A 20,531-nucleotide genomic window follows, 5' to 3' on the forward strand; every position below is an offset into this window, starting at 1 on the left:
ATAGCACCCGCCCCCGTCGGTGGCATGATATGTGGTGATCGCTGCTGTAGCGAACATTATCGCTACGGCAGCGTCACACACACATACCTGGTCTGCGACGTCGCTGTTACCGGCGAACCGCCTCCTTTCTAAGGGGGCAGTTCGTTCAGCGTCACAGCGAGGTCACAGCAGCGTCACTGAACCGCCGCCCAATAGAAAAGGAGGGGAGGAGATGAGTGGCCGGAACAACCCGCCCACCTCCTTCCTTCCTCCTTTTCCAGTGGACGCAGGTAAGGAGATGTTTGTCGTTCCAGCGGCGTCACACACAGTGATGTGTGCTGCCGCAGGAACGACAAACAACATCGTTACTGCAGCAGCAACGATAATTGGAAAAAGGGGGGCATGTCACCAATGAGCGATTTTGAACGTTTTTGCGACGATTCAAAATCGCTTATAGGTGTCACACACAATGACATTGCTAAAGCGGCCGGATGTGCGTCACAAATTCCGTGACCCCAACGAGATCGCTTTAGCGATCTCGTAGCGTGTAAAGCCACCTTTAGGCTTCATACCTCCTCCCTTTTTCCACTAAACGTGACTATGGTCATTATGGCCAAACAATTCAATTTTAGTTTCGTCAGACCACAGGACATGTGACCAAAAATTAAGGTCTTTGTTCCTGTGTGGATTTGCAATCATTAATCTGGCTTTTTTATGTTTCTTTTGGAGTAATGGCTTCTTCCTCGCAGAGTGGCCTTTCAGCCCATGTTGATACAATACTCGTTTCTCTGTGGATAATGACACAATCTGACCAGCTTCCGCAGCATCTTTACAAGGTCTTTTGCTTTTGTTCTTGGGTTGATCTGCACATGTCTCACCAAAGAACGTTCATCTCTGGTACACAGAACCCGTCTCCTTCCTGAGTGGTATGATGATTGGATATTCCCATCTTGTTTGTACTTGCATATAATTGTTTGTATAGATGAATGAGGCACCTTCAGGTATCTGGAAATTGCACCCAAAGATTAAGCGGACTTGTGCAAGTCCACAATTCTCTTCCTGAGATCTTGGCTGATTTATTTTGACTTTCTCATGATGCTGCACAAAGAAGCAGTGTGTTTAAGGTGTGAAATTAAAATGCATCCACAGGTGTGTCTCTAATTAACTCAGATGTTGCCAATAATTCAGTCAGAAGCTTTCAAAGACATGATGTTATCATATGGGCTGTCCCATATTGTTTAACTCCTTTACGACCAAGGATGTATTGGTACATCCTTGGAACCCATGATAATCCCTGCACAGCAGAGGTGTGTGGCTAACAGGCGCAGGTGGATTGGAGATCCACCCACACCTGTTAACCTCTTAGGTCGCGCTGTCAAATACTGACACCGCTATTTAAATGGCCGTCGGCTGCCTCGTGACATGATCGTGGGCTGCCAATAACTTGCCATGGTAGCAGGGGTCAGCTGACACTACCATGACGAACTTCCTGTGGGAGCCGACGGTGCAAACGATTGGACTACGCAGTGATAAAGACCCTTAGGGGGACTATTAATATCAATAAAAAAAGTTTTTAAAAAATATAAAAAAATAAAAACTTAAAAGTTCAATCACCCCCCATTCGCCACATTAAAAATAAAACCGTTAAAAAATTAAAAAATATACACATATTTGATATCGCTGCGTTCAGAAATACCCAAGCTATCAAAACATAAAATCAATTAATCTGATTGGTACAGGATGTGGCTAGAAAAAATTCCAAACGCCAAAATTACGTTTTTTGGTTGTTGCAATTTTTTTTTTAAAATGCAATAACAGGTGATCAAAACGTAACATCCGCACAAAAATGGAATAATTAAAAACATCAGCTCGAGACGCAAAAAAAATTAGCCATCACTGACCCCATATCCTGAAAAATGAGAACGCTACCGGTCTCGGAAAATGGTGACAAAAGCACTACTCTGATTTTGGACAAACTTTTTAACCCCTTAGATAAAAGTAATAGTATACATGTTTGGTATCCTCAAACTTATCCCGACCTGCGGCATCACACTGACAGATCAGTTTTACCATAGAGTGAACACTGTCAATAAAAGACCCCAAAACAATTGTGCATTTGTACTCTTTTTGCAATTTCACCGCACTTGGAAATTTTTCCCATATTCCAGAACACTATATGGTAAAAGTAATGACTTCATTCAAAAGTATAACTCGTCCTGCAAAAAATAAGCCCTCATGTGGTAAAATTGATGGAAAAAAAATGTTATGCCTCTCGGAAGAAGGGGAGGAAAAAACAAAAAAAAAAATTGAAAATTGCTTGGCATGCATGAAACCTTTTGACTTTGCCGAAAGTCATAGACATGCCTTATAACATTGTCTCTCTCATTATTCTGGCGTTTGGCAATTATAAATGATTTTGGTTCCTAATTGACCTAAAACAGGAAAGGTTTATTCTGATTTCATGTCAGATAGTGAGAAAAACATGCAGATGTGTCTTTTTAGATAGTGTATGTAATTCTGGTTTATACTGTATATATAGGAGAACTAGACTACATTTCTAATTGAAGGTATTTGTCAATATTAGTATTATTACGACTACTACATATTGGGATAGGATCTTGGAGTAAGCTGCATAAAAATGTTGCGACTTTTGACTTTTTTGGCCAGCTCCATTGAAGTGGGTGCAGCAGTGAAGCAGCTGGGGCAAAGCTTCCTGGCAAATTAATGAAAAGTTGTGCCGTAAGTTATGCCACAAATGTTACTCCAGTCGCTGACTGAAATAATATTTCCAACTAATCGCACGCCAGTGACCAAATGCGCATAATTCATTAAATGGTGTGTAACTCTTAAAGCACCTCTCCAGTGTATTGTTTTCTGTTCCAACGCTAGAGGGGCGCTTTAAATCTAAACGCCCTGCTCCCTTGTCATATATTTACCTTCCAGCTGCTTCACCTTTTACTGATGCCACTCCATCCCCACAGCGCCATCTTGTGACTGTAACTTCTGGCTGGCCAGAAGTCAGAAGTTACATCACAAGCTCCCAATGCATCTCTATGAGAGACATAACAATGATCTCATAGGGAAGCATTGATTTGTAACCTCCGGCGCGATCTAGCAAACACTGGAGCTGCCAGCAGCTCACAAATCAAAACCAGAGCAATAGTAGATGAAGATGCCTGAAGGTGAGCATATGACAAGGATGACGGTGCAGTAAAAAAGCCCACTAGAATGGTGCTCTAATTAATTAGGAGCATCGTACTACTGCACGTCTGTAATGAATCAGAATTTTTCTAATTAAATATACAGTGCCTTGAAAAAGTTGACATACCCAGTGAATTTTTCAAAAGGTTTTTACTTTACACACACAAATAGAGATAAGTGAACCCGAGATTCGCTGTTTGGTGTCCGTACCAAACACAGACTTTAAATAAAAATACAGAGTTCAGGACCAGAGCTCTGGCGATTGAGGAATGCAAACCACTCACACTAGCATCGCTGTGCTCGGTGCTCAGCCCAGTGCAAGCCTCTTGCAGTGTTTGATCGGGTCACACTGGAGGTAACAACAGCGTGATCACGTGTAGTGTGCACCAAATAAAAAAAAAATAAAAACCCACCTACCCGCCCCCGGAAGTAATTTGTTTATGGCTGGCCGCATGTGAGTAGAGACCCGAATTGCCAAATTAGTGACTTCCATTGGTGTTTAGGTCAAGTCCAGGTCCAAAACTGAACTTTATCTAAAGTCCGGCTGAACCTGCCAAACCAGAACTTTGACGAATTCGCTCATCTCTACCCACAAACGTAAATGTATTTTAATGGGATTTTATGTTTTATATACCAACACAAAGTAGGAAGTATTTGTGAAGTGTAAAGGAAATGATAGGTGGTTTTGTAAATATTTTAAAAATATAATTGTGAAAATTGTGACATCCATTTACAGCTCTGGCAAAAATTAAGAGACCACTGCAAAATTGTCAGTTTTTCTGATTTTTCTCTTTTTATAGGTATACTTTAGAGTAAAATGTAAATTGTTTTTTTATTGTATAAACTACTGACAACATCTCCGAATTTCCAAGCAGTAAATTTTGTATGTATTTTCTGAAAATGAGAAATGGTCAAAATAACAAAACAATGCATTGCTTTCACACCTCAAATAAATAATGCAAAGAAAACAAGTTCATAATCATTTAGAAGCAACAATACTAATAATGTTTTAACTCAGGAAGATTCAGAAATCAATATTTTGTGGAATAAGTAACCATGAGTTTTAATCCCAGCTTTCATGCGTCTTGGCATGCTTTCCACCAGTCTTTCACACTGCTTTTGGGTGACCTTCTGCCACTCCTGGCGCAAAAATGTAAGCAGTTCTTTGTTTGATGGCTTGTAACTATACATCTTCCTCTTGATTACATTCCAGAGGTTTTCAATGAGGTTCAGGTCTGGAGATTGGGCTGGCCATGACAGGGTTTTGATGTGGTGGTCCTTCATCCACACATTAATTGACCTAGCTGTGTGGCATGACACATTGTCCTGCTGGAAAAAACAGTCCTCAGTGTTGGGGAGAATTGCCTGAGCAGAAAGAATAGAATAAGCAATTGTGTATAATGACCACATAAACAATTCAAACAAAGATGAAGCCGGGCAAAAATATTGGTAAGGTGTGTAATCACGATTTTAAAGTAATCAAGAGGAAGATGGATAGTCACAAGCCATCAAACAAAGAAGAACTGGTTACATTTTTGCGCCAGGAGTGGCATAAGGTCACCCAAAAGGAGTGTGGCAGACTGGTGGAAAGCAGACAAGACGGATGAAAGCTGTGATTAAAAATCATGGATATTCTACAAAATATTGATTTCTGAACTCTCCCTGAGTTAAAACATTATTAGTATTGTTGTTTCAAAATGATTATGAACTTGTTTTCTTTGCATTATTTGAGGTCTGAAAACAATGCATTTTTTTGTTATTTTCACCATTTCTCATTTTCAGATAATAAATACAAAATGTATTGCTTGGAAATTTGGAGACGTTGTGAGTTGTTTATAGAATAAAAGAACAATTTACATTTTACTCAAATATGTACCTATAAAGGGAAAAATCAGAAAAACTGAAAATTTTGCAGTGGTCTCTTAATTTTTGCTAGAGCTGTATATTCAACCCCCTGTAGCCTGATACCCCTAAAGAACATCCTAAGTGACCAACTGTCTTCAGAAGTCACCTAGTAAATTAAGTCCACCTACTGTATGTTTAATTTCTTATCAGTATAACAAAAGCTGTTCTGTTAAGACCTCACTATTTTGTTTGAGAACATTAGGAATTAAACAGCAGTATGAAAACCAAGGAGCACACCAGACAGGTCAGGGATAATGTTGTGGTGAAGAGTAGAGCAGGGTTATGTTATAAAAAAAAATAAAAAAAATAGTAAAGCTCTGTACATCTCACGGAGCACTGTTCAATCTATCATCCACAAATGAAAGCATTAAGGCACAACTGCAAATCTATCTAGACTTGGCCGTCCACGTAAACTGACAAGGCAGTCAAGAAGTCCATGGTCACTCTGGAGTAGCTGCAGAGATTCACAGTTTAGGTGGTAGAATATTTCTGCAGGACAACTAATATATATTGTATAGTCCGCAAATTTGGCCTTTATGGAGGAGTGGCAAGAAGAAAGCCATTTTTGAAAGTAAGCCATAATAAGTTAAGTTTCACATTTGCGTAAAGTCATGTTGAGGGCAGCTAGCTTGTAGAATAAGGTGCTCTGGTCATATAATACCTAATTTGTTTTTGGGCTAAATGCCATATGTGTAGAGAAATTAACACTGCACATCACCTTGAAAACACCATCACCATCATGAAACATGGTGGAGGAAGCACCATGCTATGGAGATGCTTTTCTCCAGCAGGAACAGGGAAGCACGGAAGCTGGTCAGAGTTGATGGGAAGATGGATGAAGCTAAATACAGGGTAATCCTGGAGGAAAACTCGTTGAAGGCTGCAAATGACTTGAGAATGGGACATAGGTTCACCTTCTAGTGACTACGACATTAAACATACTGCCAGAGACACAATGGAAAGGTTCAGATGAAACCATATTTATGTGCGTGGATGACCCAGTCACAGCCCAAACCGAAATCCCATTGAGAATCTCTGACAGGACTTGAAAACTGCTGATCACAGACGTCTCCATCCAATCTCACTGAGCTAGAGCTTCTTTGTAAAGAAGAATGACTAATATTTCAGCCTTTTGATGTGCAAAGATTGTAGATACATACCGCAAATGACTTGGAGCAGTAATTACAGAAAAAGGGGGTCCTTTTAAGTATTGACTGGCTGAATACAAATGCACCTCTCAATTTTCAGATGTATAATTTTTTTTAACTTTAGAAACCTTGTATCATTTCTTTTACACTTCACAGATACTTGCTACTTAGTGGTGGTATATCACAAAAAATCCCAATAAAATACATTTAGGTTTGTGGTTATAACATGAAAAAAATGTGGTAAAGTTCATGGGGTATGAATAATTTTTCAAGGCACGGTATTCGTCTTACTATATTGCTGAAGATAATAAATGATTCAGTAAAACGTCGAGTAGTAACCTTTTTTGGTGTCATTATTAGCTATGACGGTTGCTTGTAATCACTAATGTATACCACCCGTTTCCCAATATCACCCAGTAGTGTGCACCTTTCTTGCTGGTCTCTGCCTCCTCCCTGCCTTGGTCAGGCAGAAGGTAATTGTAGTAAAGAGGATTGGAGCCCCACCAGTGACCGGCACGTTCAGCAGCCATAAGGAGATTACTGTAATGCTGCTTGTAGGAGTAGTCACATATCATGCATGCTTACAAAGACATTTCTGTATTTGTGCTGTCTACATTGCTTGCCTACACTAACACAACGTCACAGAAGCTTTCTCTTAGCATGAGGCTTAGCATAATTACCGTGGTGTTAGTCCTTATTGCCCGGTAGTCACAACAGTGCACCAAAGCCATTGTTTTTGCATTGTTCCATGAGTAATCGTGTAAATGTTCCTTCATTCCCCCAATACTCAAAGCATTATCCCTTTTCTTCCCAAGAGCAAGCATACTACCACCTCCTCTAGTAATAGAATCAGTGCTTTTGGTGTTTAAAGGTAATTTGTCAGCAGTATGAGTCTTCCTCAAAGGCGCTTGGTGCACCCTTGCCCATGGCTGAACCATTCAGTGCACCTTCTCACCAACTTGTTTCCCTCTAAGAACTTGCAGATGACAAGGGTTTACCGATTGTCTGTTTTTGGTTTTAGTAGTCAATCTGCTGACAGGCTCCTCTTAAAGGGCTTGTCCTACAAACATATCACAGACTATATATTTAAAACACGCCTTTATTGATATACATAAAAAGGGAATAAAACCCCAATTTTTTACTCCTATTATTATTGTCGTGGAAACCACTTTCTTGGGAGAGCTAATTTAGGGTGAGATACAAAGTGATCTCCAGATCTGCCAGTGTTGGTCCAATTAATAGCGATGCATCGGAGACAAACACACGAACACACAGTTAATGTCCGTGTACCAGGCTTTGTCTGAATCTCAGATGCCCAGACAGTAGTTTATTAACACCACAAAAGAAAAGGGGACGGCTTAGTACATGACCAAAAATGGAATGAAAGTTGAAAATAACAAAATCGTAAATTATGGATCCTGCTGCATTCCTAAAAATCTAGTTCTGTCCAGTTTTCTGGACCTTCATTAACAAAGACATTTGAGACAAAAGCATCCTTATAACAAAGAGTACACCCTGTGTTATTGCTTTTATGAATAACACTTATGAAGCTAATATAAAAGTACAAAATTATCAAAGATATATAGATATATAAATTGCTTAAATGATAATCAAACTTAATATAAAATATTAACCATAACAATTCCTCCCTTTTTATTATTTACAGACAATTTATCCATCAGCTATATCCCCATGCTGTGACAGCATGAAGGGCTAACCCCGTTCACCGATAGATATCTTGTTTGTAAACTTCATCATATATGTTTACCAAGGGAGCACTTTGATGTTTTGCAGATGTGTTAACTGACGGCCTGTGATGTTTGATCTTACGAGTCTCTTTACATAATGCTGTCACAACAAATATACCAATTCTTGCAGCTACATACACTAGTAGTATCAACATTCCCATCTGTAGAATGCCCATCAGCCACCCAGTGATACCTGAGAACCAAATTGTCGGATACATTTGTCTGCAGCTCGGTTACATAGGGAATGTTTAGGTAAAGCACTTATATCTAGAACACCATGAGGAAATATGAAGGTAGCGGCATAAGGCGTGCAGAGGTGTCGATCCCCTCTGCGCCCCGGGGAAGTCATTTATAGGCCTGGTGACCACATACTAGATATAAATCCTTAGGCATTATGCAGTGTATTATGTCAGTGGTTCTCCCAACACAACACATATCAGTCAAACGTCCTTTGCTTCGAAGGTTTGGTACACAAATTTCAGCAGTTTTTGAGACAGACCTCATTCCTTCAGGATGTCTTAGACTCAAAATGTTAGTTAAATTGGTAAAGTTGTTCACAAGTCTACACAGAATGTGTAAACCACAGTTCACTATTGCTCAAAACATCCATGGTCACTTTTCTGGAAACAACTATCATTACAAATAATCACGAGTAATTGAAGTACTCTCACAGTTTTTCCAGTCCTAAGAGTGGGAGCATCACAGGCGTAACTTATAGTCCTCATATAGGGTCAGGGGATCTGCAAGATATGGCGTAGAATTAGAAGATATTGGGCTCGAAGTGCATATCCAACAGTTCTTAGTGCTTTAGAGTCCATATCTTGGAACAGAACTTGGTGATGCTTTATCAGTTTGTTATCACAGTCCTCTTTTAGTGCCTCATTGATAGGACAAGAGGTACAGTTGCCATCAGCATAATCCAAAAGGCAGAGTGGTTATCTTTGTATCTTTGCCTTGGATCTTGACAGAAGTGGCAGTGGTTAGCATCACTTAGAATGGCTCCCTGGATCTAGGCTCCAATGGTCTCTTTATGTGTCTCTTGACCACGACCCAGTCACCTGGTGCCGGTGTGTGTGTGCCGCTTATAAACATGGGGTCTGGGATGGAGGAAAGAACACAGTTATGAGTAACAGTCAGATGTTTGTGCAACTCAGCGACATATTCAGTGAGAAAAGCATACGAGGCCTGCAATTGCTGTAGGAAATATAATTCTGTCTCAGGAATACTACCAAACATTAATTCATATGGGGACAGCTTCTTTATACCTCTTCGGGCAGTTCTCACTGAAAGCAATGTGGTGGGCAAGCAATCTACCCAGGACAAGTGTGTTTCCTCCATGCACTTTAATTTAAGAGTACCGTTAAAGCGTTCCACCTTCCCACTACTTTGTGGGTCAAAGGGAACGTGGAAAGCTTGTTCTATTCCCAAAGCAGCCATGATCTGTTTCATTTAATTCTCCATTGAAGTAAGCACCTCTGTTACTTTCTATAGTTTTGGGAAACCCATATCTGCAAACCACCTTACTTATTACTTTCTTGATGGTAATTGTGGTCTTTGTATTATCTTTCATCACGGTCTAAGCTTCAGACATACCAGGACATATTCATAAGTACCCACCTTAGGCAGCAGTATGTAGTCCACCTGCTGTCTCTGAAATGAGTAATCTGGTTTTGGTGCTGAATTTCTGCGTAACTCAAATAGGCCTACCGGGGCTGTGTTTTGCACAAACAAGACATACTTTGCAGCCATATTCGGGAACCCTGGGGCACATCAGTTTTGCAGCACTACCGCACACGTCACACCTTTGCACCGGAGAATGTGCCAGGGCAGCCATCATGGGGAACAGGCAGCGTGGGAGGCAAATCCGGGTGTTTACCTGCCATACCCCTGACTCTGACCGTACAGCGCCCACTTTGACCCACGCATTCTGTTCGTTTGAGGGGGCCTGGGTCTGGAAGACCTGCAATAGTTCATGATCAACAGCCACTGGGGCCGGTACGGTGCCAGCCTCCTTTGCTGTAAGGGGGCACCCCGCACTATCGGTCACTAAGCTCCCTGAGAGGGCTATGTCTGTTATGGCCAGTATGTCTGTCAGAGGTAGTCTTGCTGCATTCCCTACTGCAAGGGGAGTTTGTTCCCGTGTGTGTGCCGATACTTTGACTATGGCTGCCCTTCGGGGAAGGGTGAGTGCTGTCAGTAGCTGCTCTACCGCCTGCGCATTCTTTATGGGTTTGCCAGCAGAGGTCAGGAAATTACGGCTTCGCCAAATGGCGCCAAAGTCGTGTGCTACCCCAAAAGCATATTGTGAGTCAGAAAATACATTGCTCTTCTTACCTTTTCCCAGACTGCACATTACAGCGAATGCCTTCAACTCAAACCTCTTGCGCAGAGTAGCTCGAAGGGAATGGTTCTTACTGCCTTACCATTGTGGACTACTGCATACCCGGTGATGAACAGTCCTTGATCATTGTCCAAAGCTCTGGAACCATCTATAAAATACTCAGCAGAGGGGTTAGTGAGTGGTACATCAGTGATATTTGTCAAGTCCTCTGTTTCTGCCTCCACCAATGCCTGACAGTCATGTGTCATATCAAACTGAACTTCTTCATCTGCTAGTTTGAAAAACAGGGGCAAGTCTTGTCTCACGGTCTCTCCCACAGGGACATGTCTTGTCTCATGGTCCCTCCCACAGGGACAGGTCTTGGCTCACGGTCCCTCCCACTTCCCCATCCAAATATTCTCCTCCCTTTTCTACAATCCACTGTTAATCATGCAGCTGGATTTAGACCATTACAGTTTGAGAGCATTATGGGGGAATGTAAAGAGGGAAAAGCTTAATATTTGTCCGGCCTTTATACTGAAAGATGGTGGGTCTGAGCCTGTTGGAGTCTTTCAGATACAGCATGAGGAGCTTGGAGTGAGGGGGCAGCTTAACACTATGTCCTCTGTCTTTCTAATAGAGTCCTGAAACAGCTGCCCAGCTCTTACACAAGCAGGGGTCACTGTAATAACTGAATGTAGTATCCCAGAGTAATACTCTGGAGGGTGCTGTCTGCCACCGAGTTCTTGGGTGAGGACGCCGGCTATATGTGCAACCTGCTTGTGGCGGTAAAGGGTTAAAGGTTTTTCCCACGTCTATTTTGCTTATGTGAACACAACTGTCTGGATTTATTCTCAAGTCAAACAACTAGCTTTGGGAATTGTCAGTCAGGATTCGGAGACTACACAGAGTGCCTTCTTTTAAGGGGGGGGGTGGTCACCTTGGGCCCAATTAGGGTAAATTATATGCAGGTCCCAATTTTCTGCAACACGTCTGTCCTTAAATTAATAAGTGAATATGAGAAAACTAAAACCTGGGTCACAAAATAGGAACAATGAATATAGTCCCCGGGGGATGACAATGGGGTTGTGGGAGACATCTGAATTGTCAGTTTCCTATGGTGGTGGGGGTCACGATAGTAGTTGTTGCATTTTTGGGACATTTGTCCCCTCAAAAAAACAAAAAAACCTTTTTGCCCAGAAGCCCAACCTTTTACATTGCTGTAGTCTAAGCCCTTAAAGCCTCTACGGCTGTGACAACTCCACACCCTGATGAAGGTGACACTAATCACAAAACCACACATTGGTTCTGGACATCACACACCAACAAGATGTCCGTAGCGAGGCACCATCCTCTCACACATTGTGCTATCTTCCTATGCAGCATGGATGACATACCTTCAGTCTTTTTAGCTGACACATTTACCATTGCTACTGCTTGCACATTTTCTCATTTTTTTTTTTTTTAGCACCTTACATTTACACCATTTACTTTTGTATGGTTCTTCATACATTGCTGCTGTAATATACTTCACCATCATTCCATCCTGTTCTATAAACTCATTGCCTTACATACACACGCAGCATGTTACTTTTTATAACGCATACTGTTTTTTGTATCATTATAGGTCAATATGGGTCTATTCACATTGCTGCTTGTGGTCATCATTATAAACATTCCATTATAATCCAACATTATAAATATTCCTTTTACATATTTTGATTGTTGTGATGCTGCCCTTTCTCGGTTGTACCCACTGCACCATTTTACTTGTTATCAATAAACATTATTGTGTTATTTCTCCTCTATAATGGTTACATATAGGCTATTTTTTTTTTTCTTCACTCTTTTGTGTATTCCTGTAGTTTAGTCTCTTATCTCCTTCTTGTGGTGGATTCCCCCTCTACCCCTCCCTTTTCTTCTACTTGGCTGCAGGGGGGCCAAATTAACGCTTTCCTTTCTAGTTCAGCTACCCAGGGGATATTTCCCTCAAATACATCCATTTCATATTGCTCCACTTTGGGAGACTGGTACAGTGCCCTGGACTGCAAGTCTATGGGCATTTATAACACACCGCAGCAATAGTCCATGAATCTTATCATTATGTTCATACCCAAAACTGAGTATGGTCCTATGCTACAATCTGCAACAAATCTTGTCGCTTATTCTGCCTAAAACCAGTGTCTAATCCTCTGTTAAACTCCATTCTCTGGAAAGTTACCAAGATTAGGTTTTCCTATGTGGCCAGATATACCTCCTGAATACCCTGGAGATATGTTCTAAATGTAAGGGTAATTTTACAGGAGATTCAGGATCTAGGTAGCAAGGACAATATGCCTGGGCATGGGGAAACACAGGACACGCAATATTAGCTCCAGAGGGACTGTGTTGGCCACAGTGTCTGCAGGTCTATCCCAATGATCCTGCATATGGCAGGGGTGCTGAAGGGGGGAGGCAGCACAGGTTTTACATCAGTTATAGAGACTGCAGCGTTCCCTGGGCCTTTATACTATCACAGATTACATATACACCACCATGAATGGTTTAATCTGATTTATGGTCACTCAGTGAGAGACGCTTGGATACTTTACCACATTCTAACCTGTTTGTTTTTATCTTTCAAACAGTCTTCACATTTGCAGAAAAAAAACATCTCCCAAAACAAAAAAATTCCAATAACATTTTGCATCAATCCATTGCTTCATTCCCTTTTCGTCTTTCTTCCATACCCTTTGTAGGGACATGGGTGGTACCTCTGAGGCTGATTACATCCTATAGCTGCCAGTCCTCTGACTGCAACTTCAATGCCCGCAGTTAACCGTAGAACTGAAATGGGCCATAGAGTCTTAACCGCAGAAGACTCTACTCTTCTCCCAGCACCAATTTGCTCGCAAGAGAAGGATTTCTACTCCCAGAACCACTGTTCTCGCAAGAGAAGAATTTCTAGGAAGCATCAGGTTACCAGCCCTCTGTACCCGTACAATTCTGATACAGAACCAAACAAATAACAATTCATAAACTCTACTACCAACAGTTATTGGGATTACTTCTACTTCTCAATATAATATATCATGGGAGACTAAGCTAATTTCCTACAAAATCTCCATCTACCTCTGACTCAAACAGATTACATCAAACACAAAAGAGACTGTGTATCCAGACCAGAGCATATCAGATTTCAACTACTCAAACAAGTTCCCTTTCTTGTCCTGTAGAGGGCGCAGCTCCAAAAATAAAATCTTCAATAAGTTTTCCCTCTCTGGCTAATGGCTATATGTTTCTTTGTCTGGATAAACTGGATGATTACAAACTACACCTCCTATTAAGCCAATTCCCATCTTAAATGCAAATTGAAGAGAACATAAACACCAGCACAATGGTTTATCAGATTTTTACAATACATCCGTCACTCAAACATCAATCAGTCCCACATTAAAGGATCCTCATAGCTTAAAATATAATTCCAGAGATAACAGTCATATAGAAAACACAGGACAACATATAATCTTTCAACTGCTGAGATGATATACTCTTCATTCAATTTCCTTCAACAATCATTCGCACATTTAAAAACACATTGATACATATAACAGATCACAGATGGCATATCTCTATTATTTCAATCATACACACAAAATCCAAACACTGGCAGAGGTTTGATAAGAATGGTCTTGTTGGACCACTACGTACCCGTCTCGGACCTCCAGAAAGCACTGAAACATTTGTAACACAATGGGTTACTCACCGCGGATTTTGTTCAGTGGTTCCTGGGAAGGTCTTTGTAGTCGGGTCACAGAGAGGTCCAGTTAACCATCCCAGGTTTTTGCACCATGTTCTGTCGTGGAAACCACTTTCTTGGGAGAGCTAATTTAGGGTGAGATACAAAGTGATCTCCAGATCTGCCAGTGTTGGTCCAATTAATAGCGATGCATCGGAGACAAACACACGAACACACAGTTAATATCCGTGTACCAGGCTTTGTCTGAATCTCAGATGCCCAGACAGTAGTTTATTAACACCACAAAAGAAAAGGGGACGGCTTAGTACATGACCAAAAATGGAATGAAAGTTGAAAATAACAAAATCGTAAATTATGGATCCTGCTGCATTCCTAAAAATCTAGTTCTGTCCAGTTTTCTGGACCTTCATTAACAAAGACATTTGAGACAAAAGCATCCTTATAACAAAGAGTACACCCTGTGTTATTGCTTTTATGAATAACACTTATGAAGCTAATATAAAAGTACAAAATTATCAAAGATATATAGATATATAAATTGCTTAAATGATAATCAAACTTAATATAAAATATTAACCATAACATTATCAAACAAACAAAGACTCCACACAGCGAAATAAGTAAAATTTGAGTACTGCTTCAAATTCCAGGGGAGGGGCAATGTTCCCCTGCTATCGATTTAATAAATCCCAGACAGGGCTTCTCTGTCCTTAGGACCTTTGTGTAACACGTTCAATGTCCTATCAGCCTAAAGTATAGTATAGAACTGATTTCTATTGTTTTAAGATATTGCTTAGTATCAGTTCATCCATATCTCTGAAACCTATTGATACACATTCATTCTTGCATTGAAGTAAAAAATATACACTCCAAATGAAGTTTTCAACCCACAAATGAAAAAACCCGACGCATTTCCCCTCGATAATAGACGAGGTTCATCAGGGGTTAGATGATGGGTAATTTTGTCAATATTGTCACATATGTCCACTAGAAAGATGTGTCCAATGTCAGCCACTTTCTGCATAAATCCAGCTCAAATTTAACTCTGATAATAAAAGTTGATTATCTGGTTCATGGAGATTTGGTTTATATCTTCTGTTCGTTTCAGTTTCAACTTCACATGGTCATATGACTACTTGTAGTTCCTCTTTAATTACAATATCCAATTTTCTCCCTGTGCGATAATATCCTCACTAGCACTTCAGGGCAAATATATGGACCTGAATCTCCAAAATGGTATATTCAGAGGACCCGCTACCAACAGTTGGTCTGAGTAGACATCATTCTACCACTACAAGTGGTCAGGAAGTACTTGCATGTATACCAGATTACATGCATCCACCTGTAATAAACGGGTTCCACAAAGCATTCCAAAGGGCACAGATAAGCCCTCACTGTAATAGAAAATTGATGACCTCAGGCACTCTGGTAGGTCAATGTACCCACTCAATATATAAAGGGGCTACTATTGCGTTCATCCACAGATTATCTGATGTAAATGCCCAAAAACAGACAATAATGGCTGTACAGTTCAGATGGATCTGCAGTCTCCTGTTTGGAGCATACCAAAGCATATACAGTACAGACCAAAAGTTTGGACACACCTTCTCATTCAAAGAGTTTTCTTTATTTTCATGACTCTGAAAACTGTAGATTCACATTGAAGGCATCAAAACTATGAATTAACACATGTGGAATGAAATACTTAACAAAAAATTGGGAAACAACTGAAAATGTCTTATATTCTAGGTTCTTTAACGTAGCCACCTTTTGTTTTAATTACTGCTTTGCACACTCTTGGCATTCTCTTGATGAGCTTTAAGAGGTAGTCACCGGAAATGGTTTTCACTTCACAGGTGTGCCCTGTCAGGTTTAATAATTGGGATTTCTTGCCTTATAAATGGGGTTGGGAGCATCAGTTATGTTGTGCAGAAGTCTGGTGGATACACAGTTGATAGTCCTACTGAATAGACTGTTAGAATTTGTATTATGGCAAGAAAAAAGCAGCTAAGTAAATAAAAACAAGTGTGCCATCGTTACTTTAAGAAATGAAGGTCAATCAGTTCGAAAAATTGGGAAAACTTAGGAAGTGTCCCCAAGTGCAGTGGCAAAAACCATCAAACGCTACAAAGAAACTAGCTTACATGAGGACCGCCCCAGGAAAGGAAGACCAAGAGTCACCTCTGCTGCGAAGGATAGGTTTATCCGAGTCACCAGCCTCAGAAATCACAGGTTAACAGCAGCTCAGATTAGAGACCAGGTCAATGCCACACGGAGTTCTAGCAGCAGACACATCTCTAGAAAAACTGTTAAGAGGAGACTTGGTGTAGCAAGCCTTCATGGTAAAATAGCTGCTAGGAAACCACTGCGAAGGACAGGCAACAAGCAGAAGAGACTTGTTTGGGCTAAAGAACACAAGGAATGGACATTAGACCAGTGGAAATCTGTGCTTTGGTTTGATGAGTCCAAATTTGATATCTTTGGATCCAACCACCGTGTCTTTGTGCGATGCAGAAAAGGTGAACAGATGGACTCTACATGCCTGTTTCCCACCGTGAATCATGGAGGAGGAGGTGTGATGGTGTGGGGGTGCTTTGCTGGTGACACTGTTGGGGATTTATTCAAAATTGAAGGCATGCTGAACCAGCATGGCTACCACAGCATTTTACAGCGGCATGCTATTCCATCCGGTTTGCGCTTAGTTGGACCATCATTTATTTTTCAACAGGACAATGTCCCCAAACACACCTCCAGGCTGTGTAAGGGCTATTTGACTAAGAAGGAGAGTGATGGAGTGCTATGCCAGATGACCTGGCCTCCACAGTCACCAGACCGGAACCCAATCGAGGTGGTTTGGGGTGAGATGGATCGCAGAGTGAAGGCAAAAGGGCCAACAAGTGCTAAGCATCTCTGGGAACCCCTTCAAGACTGTTGGAAGACCATTTCCGGTGACTACCTTTTGAAGCTCATCAAGAGAATGCCAAGAGTGTGCAAAGCAGTAATCAAAGCAAAAGGTGGCTACTTTGAAGAACCTAGAATATAAGACATATTTTCAATTGTTTCACACTTTTTTGTTAAGTATTTCATTCCACATGTGTTAATTCATAGTTTTGATGCCTTCAATGTGAATCTACAATTTTCAGAGTCATGAAAATAAAGAAAACTCTTTGAATGCGAAGGTGTGTCCAAACGTTTGGTCTGTACTGTATATTAGACAAGTTTTGCATTACATTAATGAAATCACATATGTGGTACATATAATCCCTCTCTGCATGTACCAGATAAATTCGTACCTATACTGCTAGTCATATATGCATACAGTTGAAACCAGAAGTTTACATACACTATCTAAAAAGACACATATGCGTATTTTTCTCACTATCTGACATGAAATGAGAATAAAACTTTCCCTTTTTAGGTCAGTTAGGAATGATAGAGAGAGAGACTGAGAGAGAGAGAGACTGAGAGAGAGAGAGACTGAGAGAGAGACAGACCAAGAGAGAGAGAGAGAGAGAGAGACTGAGAGAGAAACTGAGAGAGAGAGACCAAGAGAGTGAGAAAGAGAGAGAGACTGAGAGAGAGAGACTGAGAGAGTGAGAAAGAGAGAGAGAGAGACAGAGAGAGACTGAGAGAGAGACTGAGAGAGAGACTGAGAGAGTGAGAAAGAGAGAGTGAGAAAGAGAGAGTGAGAAAGAGAGAGAGAGACTGAGAGAGAGACTGAGAGAGAGACTGAGAGAGAGACTGAGAGAGAGAGACTGAGAGAGAGACTGAGAGAGAGAGACTGAGAGAGAGACCAAGAGAGTGAGAAAGAGAGAGAGACTGAGAGAGAGAGAGACTGAGAGAGAAACTGAGAGAGAGAGATGCTGGAAATAAAAGACAGAATCAAACTGCTAAAATCTAAGAAGGCCGCGGGCAGTGACGGCATCCTGCCAGAGATGATCAAATACAGTTCCCCAGATATTCATGCAGCACTGGCTAAACTATTCACCCACGTCCTGAGTGCCGGCTACTTCCCTCAAAGCTGGAATCAAGGTCTCATAACGCCCATCTACAAGGATGGAGACCGATATGACCCAGCAAACTACAGAGGGATCTGTGTCAACAGCATTCTGGGAAAACTGTTTAACAGCATCATTAATAAAAGGATTATCGCCTTCCTCACCCAGGGTGACGTCCTCAGCAGAAGCCAAGCTGGGTTCATGCCAAACCACCGCACCACGGACCACATTTACACCCTGCAAAGCCTCATCAAGACCCACGTCCACGACAAAAAACAGGGGAAAATATTTGCATGTTTCGTGGACTTCAAAAAGGCCTTTGACTCAGTGTGGCATCCAGGCCTGTTCCTGAAACTCCTGGAGAGCGGAATAGGTGGCAGGACCTACGACGTGATCAAGAGCTCATACACTGAGAACCGGTGCAGCGTGAAGGTGAACGGAAAGAGGACGGCTTTCTTCCGACAGGGCCGTGGGGTCAGACAGGGCTGCAGCCTGAGTCCAACTCTATTCAACATCTATATAAATGGACTAGCAACAGCTCTAGAGTCCTCCCCCACTCCAGGCCTCAGTCTGCATGACCGAGAGGTGAAGTTCCTGCTGTACGCAGATGACCTCCTGCTACTCTCCCCAACTGAAAGAGGCCTCCAAGATAGCCTGGCAGTACTGGAAACATTCAGCACCACATGGGCGCTTCCCATCAACCAAAAGAAGACCAAAGTCATGGTGTTTCAGAAGAGGAACCAGAACAAAATAAACACTCCCTCCTTCACATTAAATGGCTCCACGCTGGAGAACACCAGCAGCTACACCTACCTCGGTCTGGAGCTAAGCAATAACGGGAGCCTCAAGCAAGCAGCAGAAGCCCTGAAAGGAAAAGCATGCAGAACCTTCTACGCCATCAGAAGACAACTGTACCACCTCAAACCACCTGTGAGAGTCTGGCTCAAGATATTTGACAGCGTCATCACCCCTATACTGCTATATGGCAGCGAGGTATGGGGCCCAGTGACCTACCCAGACCACACAAAGTGGGATTCCAGCCCTACCGAAGTCTTCCACATGGAGTTCTGTAAATATCTCCTCCAAGTCCATCGCAGCACCTCAAACATAGCCTGTAGGGCAGAGCTGGGCCGATTCCCCTTATGGTTCACTATACACAAGAGGGCGCTATCACACCAGGCACACACACAGAACAGCAACCCCAGCTCCTACCATCATAAAGCCCTGCTGAGCCGGAGCCCAGAGCAAGGCAGGAACCCCGGCAGCCAGTCCAGCCAAAGTCAGCAACACCCCCTGACAAAAGCCCAAATAAAAGAGATCTCAGAGAGCTGCAAGATGCAATACATAGAGGACTGGAAGAGTGAATTAGAGAACTCCCAGAAACTCACCATCTACCGGTCACTGCGGAGGGACTACACTCTGGCCCCATATCTGGAAAGGCTACGCCACCCCAAAGACAGGCAGACCCTGAGCCTGTACAGACTGAGTGCCCACAGCCTAGAGGTGGAAACAGGGCGGCACCGACAGACATACAAGCCGCGAGAGAACAGACTGTGCCAGCACTGCCAGCAGGGGGCTCTGGAGGACGAGACGCATTTCCTACTGCACTGTGACAAATACTCAGCAGTGAGGGGCTCCCACTTCCAGAAATTTACCACCCATAGCCCGGGCTTTCCATCCATGGATGAGGACATGAAACTCCGCTTCCTACTGGGGGAAGAGGAATCAATGGTGGAGATCGCCGCCCAATATGTCACCACATGTCATAAGCTGAGGGGAACCTAAGACCCCTAAATGGACTGTCAGAGCCCAAATTGTGCCCCCCAACTCCCCATAACCCTGATCCCCTCCCACCACACTTACTGTATTTCTCTTGCTTTGGCAACACTAATTGTATTTTGGTCCTGCCAATAAAGCATATTTGAATTTGAATTTGAATTTGAATTTGAGACCAAGAGAGTGAGAAAGAGAGAGAGACTGAGAGAGTGAGAAAGAGAGAGACTGAGAGAGAGACTGAGAGAGTGAGACTGAGAGTGAGACTGAGAGTGAGACTGAGAGTGAGACTGAGAGTGAGACTGAGAGAGAGACTGAGAGAGAGACTGAGAGAGAGACTGAGAGAGTGAGAAAGAGAGAGAGAGAGACTGAGAGAGAGAGACCAAGAGAGTGAGAAAGAGAGAGAGACTGAGAGAGAGAGACAGAGAGAGAGAGACTGAGAGAGAGACTGAGAGAGAGAGAGAGACTGAGAGAGAGACTGAGAGGGAGACTGAGAGAGAGACTGAGAGAGAGACTGAGAGAGAGACTGAGAGAGAGACTGAGAGAGAGACTGAGAGAGTGAGAAAGAGAGAGAGAGAGACTGAGAGAGAGACTGAGAGAGAGAAAGACCAAGAGAGAGAGACTGAGAGAGTGAGAAAGAGAGAGAGAGTAAAAGAGAGAGAGAGAGAAAAAGAGAGAGGGAAAAGAGTGAGAGAGAGACTATTTTAAGGCATTTTGATT

The 20,531-nt window shown here is 42.1% G+C and overlaps 1 protein-coding gene across 4 annotated transcripts in view; it reads left to right on the forward strand.

Annotated features, from left to right (window-relative positions):
- Positions 1 to 20,531, forward strand: part of BBS9 (Bardet-Biedl syndrome 9) — a 704,556-nt gene that overhangs the window by 36,719 nt on the left and 647,306 nt on the right. The window lies entirely within an intron of this gene.

The sequence above is a fragment of the Anomaloglossus baeobatrachus genome, chromosome 6 (assembly GCF_048569485.1).
Source record: "Anomaloglossus baeobatrachus isolate aAnoBae1 chromosome 6, aAnoBae1.hap1, whole genome shotgun sequence".
In the NCBI taxonomy this organism is placed as follows: domain Eukaryota; kingdom Metazoa; phylum Chordata; class Amphibia; order Anura; family Aromobatidae; genus Anomaloglossus; species Anomaloglossus baeobatrachus.